This window comes from Dipodomys spectabilis, unplaced genomic scaffold, assembly GCF_019054845.1.
Source record: "Dipodomys spectabilis isolate Male_0828 unplaced genomic scaffold, ASM1905484v1 ptg001335l, whole genome shotgun sequence".
NCBI classification, from domain to species: Eukaryota; Metazoa; Chordata; class Mammalia; order Rodentia; family Heteromyidae; genus Dipodomys; species Dipodomys spectabilis.
In genome coordinates, this window is record NW_024872012.1 from 4,728 (window position 1) to 10,917 (window position 6,190).

At 39.8% G+C, this 6,190-nt stretch overlaps 1 non-coding gene and 1 pseudogene across 1 annotated transcript; one reads left to right on the forward strand and one right to left on the reverse strand.

Annotated features, from left to right (window-relative positions):
* Nucleotides 1-242: 242 nt before the first annotated feature.
* On the reverse strand, nucleotides 243-691 carry LOC122103022 (annotated as a pseudogene).
* A 4,461-nt stretch (nucleotides 692-5,152) lies between these two features.
* LOC122103023 lies at nucleotides 5,153-5,259 on the forward strand. The gene has a single exon (XR_006146673.1). It is a non-coding gene; the product is annotated as a U6 spliceosomal RNA (small nuclear RNA).
* The last annotated feature ends 931 nt before the right edge of the window (nucleotides 5,260-6,190 follow it).

Below are 6,190 nucleotides of genomic sequence, written 5' to 3' on the forward strand. Positions count from 1 at the left end.
AACCAAAAAAAAAAAAGAAAAAGAAAACAAAAGATCGATCAACCAGGAAGGAGATGGTCTTTACTAACCCACAGAAATACTTTATCCATTTACCTAGCAAGTCAGGGCTGAACAGCAGGGTAAGGCTCAGATGAGGGTGGGGTGGGGATCAGAGGGCTAATTTCCCCCTAGTACAACACCACAGCAGAAGCTTGATGAGAGCAAAACTGGTGAGACTTGAGGGGAGGGTCCAGGCCCTGAGTTCAGTCAGAGTCACTGCTGGAAGAGGAGGAGGAAGAGGAAGAATGCTTGCCATGCTTGTGGTGTTTGTGCATCTCTTTATGTGTTTTCTTCATTTTCTTCAGTGTTTTCTTGTCCATTGGGGCTCGTGGGCCTATGCCAGGAGCCAGGGGATTCACAGGAAATATGCCAGGTGCAGGTGGTGGGCATGGGGTGGGTAAGGACCTGAGGGTTGGTATCCTGGATACTGTGGCTGTGGCACAGGGTAAGAGGGCCCACATGGAGGGAAAGCTGGGTTCCCCTGGGGAGGTCCTGGAGGAAAGGGACACCGGGGTACAGGACCAGGAGGAATGGCTGGATTTACAGGTTGTGGGCACAAAGGAGGTGGACACCCAGGATTGGAACCTCCAGGGCACCCCATGTAAGGGATACTTGCATTTTGCACCGGCTGCCATGCATTGGGATGCCACATGTTCAGGTGTTTTCCTAAGCTTTTCTTCCTGCGCCTGGATTATACCGGTCCTCCTGAGCCTTTTCCCCCTCATGATCTTTTATGAGTGGTTTTTTAGTGAAAAATGTTTTGGTGTTTATATTTTGATTTGGCATAAAATGAGCCTACTATTGTCTTAATTTAATAAAAAAAAAACTCTGATTCTCTGACAGCATAAATTTTGTGAGTAATGGTTAAGACTAGGTTGCCTTTCTGAAAAAAATATCACCACCCAAAAAAGAGGAACAAAAGGAAAATAAATATGACAGGAAACATAAATCTTAATGGACTAATAGTCTGTCAGTTTGCTTTAACTTTTAATGAAAAATTAAAGTAATACTTGATAATGTTTTATTAACATATTTAAATTTCTTCATTCTTGTCAATTAAGATTCACTTTATAAAGAAATTCAACAGGTGACAATGTTTTTTCATGACTTTTCCATAGAAATGATCATTTCATCATTATAGTGTATAGCACAATACACCCAGAAAGCTTTTAAGGAAAAAGATTTCCCATTCTTTGGTTTGCTTCAGTCTGTATTTAAAGCTGCATACCACATCTTACCCACCCTATTGTCTGTCTTCTCATTTGAAACATTTCAATTAGTTTTCTTTCCCTGGTTTGTCAGTCAGCAAATCTTTATAAAACAACATGCTTTCATTCATTGTGCTTTCCAAAATATATCTCACAAATGCCAAAACGAAGCACAATCTGAAACATCTGTGGATTTTTCAATCACTTTCCATACTCCTTAGAACCAGCTGTTCACTGGCATTAATTGTTCTATCACTTCCATGCTTTAAAACAACAGCATTTGACAAAGGCGTACATTTTAATTGGTTTACCACATTTGGTTCGTTTTCAGCAAGGACTGTCTTCACGGAAGATGGTAATAGATGAGGTTTGCAATTATGTATTTTGAAGGGGCTCTAAGTTGTGGATATAGAATATACATTTCAGTGACTAAATATTTAAATTAAATCCTATAATGTATACTCCTTCAATTTTCTGGCTAAAGTGTTCTACAATCTAGATATTTTTTAAAGAAATATTGTACATGTTTCCTTGGTGACAACGTAATTGGAAGACTTAAATTTTTCTTTTTTTCTTTTTATATTGTGAAAATAATGTACAGAGGGGTTATAATTACATGGGCAAGATAATAAGTACATTTCTTATCAAGCATTCTAGCCTCCTCCTTTGTTTCCCCTTCCCATCCCTTCCCATTCTCCCTCCCCTGCCCCTCCATCCAATCCTCCTCCCTGCCCCCACCAAAGTTGTAAAGTTCGTTTTTCCATATAAGGACTTGTACATCTCATTGTTGGAATGGATCCACCTGTACCCCAATTTAAACATTTCTTTTTTCCTTTCCCCTTCTCAAATTATACCAACCTCAAATACAGTGAAAGCAGGGGTTATACCATGGGGGAGGAACATACAAAGCAACAAAGAAATAATCTTATAAATGTGTTAGAAACAATCACCTGAAAGAAAAAAAAAACATTTGAATACATATATTAGGGTTCATTTTCCTAACATCAACTTATCTGACGTTTTCTGCATGACTCAGACATATACTAGTTATTGCAATTAAGGGAAACCATGGGACCTAAGTTTTTTTGGGCCTGGCTAACTTTGCTTAATATAATTTTTTTCCATGGTAGACTTAAAATTTTCATATATCATTGCCGACTTAAATGAAGTGAATGTACCTGGGTTTGCATACAGAACTTTTGAGAGAGCATTAATGTTTGAATCTTGAATGGGATTTGATTGAGAATTGTGGCAGGCTTTCATGATATGAGAAGAGAAAGGCCTTACTAATACTTTAATTTGCTACATTGCTGTATTAGTTTATTCAAACCCACACATACACACAGATATACAAATATGTAGTATGAAGACCCAGTCAATCTGCAAGAAAATATTTTAATAGGGATTCCATAAAATATTTAGTCTGCTGAGATCTGATTGGAATTTATAGCAATATCTATTCCACCCCTGGACAATTCATTATCATTGGTGAGGATGTTGCCATTTGAATTCAGAATGCCCCAGAAAGACCTATGTGTTAAAGAAAAATGACTTTCCATTTCCTCCCAGACTGTGGAGAATACCTGAATAGTTCTTATGGAGATTAAGTTCTTCAGAGTGAAACCTCTGAGAACATGCACACTCATCTGCTTTCTTCTTTTCTCTTTTAATCATTCTAGGTCAAAAACATTTCTTTTTGATATACTCCTCACCTTGACATTGTCTTGTCACAGGCCACCAAAGCAATAAAACCAACTGAACATACACTTACACTGAAACCTTCAAACTTATAAATCTGAGTAAGCCTTTCTGCTTAATAAATGGATAATATCACTTATTATGATAGGTTATAAAGCTAACACAGAAATCTAGTCTTTCTAACAATGTAGAGTACATAAAAACGCTTCATTATAAAATATCTAACTCAAAGTTATATTTTGTGTTTTTGTTTCTGTAGATCCTAGGGCTTAAACTCACAGCCTGACTGGTGCTTTTGTGTTCAAGGCCAGTGCTCTACATAAAATCTGAACTGGAACTCCATTTCTCCTGGTGGTTAATTGGAAATAAGAATCTCATGAACTTTCCTATACTGGCTGGCCTATTCATGTTGCATACTTTATGTAATTCCATTCTCAGCATTATATAGGTGCTCCAACTACAATATAAAAAAACTTAAACGTACTAAAGATATTTGTAAAGTATAAAATGAGGAAAGAATTTTCATCCTTTACAAATCTATGCAAAATCTATGCTAAACTATTGATATTTTACTGGACCTTTCCTGCAACCAGTTTGATATAGTTTAATAATTGTCACACCAACTTTCTCTCTATATTCTACTGGATATATACATTTTCATGTATGTTTGTATATGTATACATATATGTATCTATCTATATATGTTCGAATGTGCATCATCGGACTTGAACCTGTTTTGTTTTGCTGTTCAGCAATGAACCTTGTCGGCTCATTCTGTGACAATATCAGTGTTCATTCTCATTATTCCTTTATTTACCAAATCATCAGCCTTCTAAAATCAGCTTCATTTCTTTTTTTTTTTTTTTTGGGTCCGGTCTTGGGGCCTGAACTCTGGGCCTGGGCGTTGTCCCTCAGCTCTTCAGCTCAAGGCTAGCGCTCTACCACTTGAGCCACAGTGCCACTTCCGGCTTTTTTCTTATGTGGTGCTGAGGAATCGAACCCAGGGCCTCGAGCATGCAAGGCAAGTGCTCTACCACTGAGCCACCTTCCCAGCCCAAAGATTTTTTTGGGGGGGTCCTGTCGTGGGATCTGAACTGTGGGCCTGGGTGCTGTCCCTCAGCTCTTCAGCTCAAGGCTAGCGCTCTACCACTTGAGCCACAGTGCCACTTCCGGTTTTTTTCTTTTGGCTTATGTGGTGCTGAGGAATCGAACCCAAGTCTCATGCATGCAAGGCAAGCACTCTACCACTGAGCCACCTTCCCAGCCCTCAGCTTCATTTCTTGGGTAAGGTTACCGAACAGTCCAACTAATATCCACCCAGAGGGTTTTAATAAAGCAAGTTTTAAGGAAGAATATAACATGAAGTGACAACTACAGAAATTCCAGAGACCTGACATCTTTCACATTTCTGTCTTCCTTCTCTTCTCATACTTCAGAAAGTATTGACTAACACTATAAGTATACTGCAATTATAAGTTAAGGATCATTGTTTTTTTTTTTTGTTTTGTTTTGTTTTTCCAACCTGAAGCCTTCTTTTCCATGATTCGACATAAACTTTTGGGAGATTTTTTGGATTGTGATGGGATTCCACCCAAAACAAAGCCATGTATATTAAGAAAGTCAATGTTTTCAACTCAGAGTACTAAACAAAAGAGGGAGAAAATTAAGGTTAGCTATATATGTTAAGCACAAATATAGGCAATATCAAGATATCTTGAAATTGTATACTTTTACTGGATAAAGTGGCTCAAACCTGTAATATTATCTACTTAGAAAACAGAGATTAGAGAATTGCAGTTCCAGGCAAGCCCAAACCAAAAAAAAAAAAAAAAAAGAAGAAGAAGTTTCAGAAACTCTGTTAGAGTTTGATGGGTGCTATGTGTTTTGCTTGTGTTAGGAGGACCACAGTCCAAGCAGACCCAGGTATAGTGATACTTACCTCAAAAGAAGCAATCAAGTTACAATCTGCAGGTATGGCAGTAGTAGAGATGCCAAAGTTGTAAAGTTCCTTTCATTGTTGCAATGGGTCTACTTGTATCCCTATTTAAACATTTTCCCCTTCCCCTCCACAAATTATGCCAACATCAAAAATGTGTGCTTATGTAAGAACTGCATGATTCTAAAATTTCATGACAATTCTTTTGAACTTACTTTTTTGTGGAATTGACTAAGAAAATCAATTACAACTTCTATATAAAAAATGTTCTGTGCTTAATCCGGCAGCCCATACACTAACATCGGAATGATACAGAGAGGATTAGCATGGTCCCTGCACATGGATGACTTGCAAATTCGTGAAGCAATCCATATTTTTACAACAACAAATGCTGGAGGGGATGGGGCCACAAGGGAACCCTACTGCATTCTTGGTGGGAGTGTAAACTTCTTCAACCACTTTGGAAAGCAGTATGGAGTTTCCTCAAATGACTCCACATAAAGCTCCCCTATGACCCAGCAATCCCACTTTTGTTCATTTACCCAAAGGATCACAAATAAGACCATATTAAAACTACCAGCACAACTATGTTTATTGCAACATTATTTACCATAGCTAAGATATGCAACCAATCCAGATGCCCGTCAGTAGATGAATGGATCAAGAAAAAGTGGTAAAGGATTTCCGGGAAGATGGCTGAGGAGAAGCTGGAATCTGAACAAGCTCTTGCATAGAAAGCAGTTTCAGAGTTCCAGTGAACAGTCCCAAGCCAGAGAATCACACCAAGTATGCCATCACAGGAGAGAGATAGTCAAGAGAGGGGAAGCCAAGCAGACACAGCTGAGTGCTTGCCAGCAGCTGCCGCTGCAGCGGCAGGGTCGCGGCGGCGACCACCGCCGCGGGGTCATATCTGAGACACAGTCCGGGACGAAGGAGACAGACGCAGCGGGCCAGCGGATTCTACTCAACACCAGCAAGAACCGACAAGGAGCAGACATCTTCATCCTGCACTTTGCAGACAAGAGATGACCCAGGATCCAAGACACGGCGTGAGTAGAAGCCCAACATCCTCACTCCTTCTCAGGGAGCAGAGGAGGGAAGGCCAGCCCTCCCCCGCCAGCACCGGTGATCTCCATCTTGGATACGGACAAAACTCAGAGGAGCGACTACCTCCAGCTCAGGCCTTGGAATAAAACGAGTCATTTAGCAGGTCACAAGAACTTAACGGCGAAGTGACCTCACAGACTCAGTTCCATCCAGGGAAAAGTCACCCAGCTCAGGCGCCAGCCATTGGAGTGGCTCTCCTCAC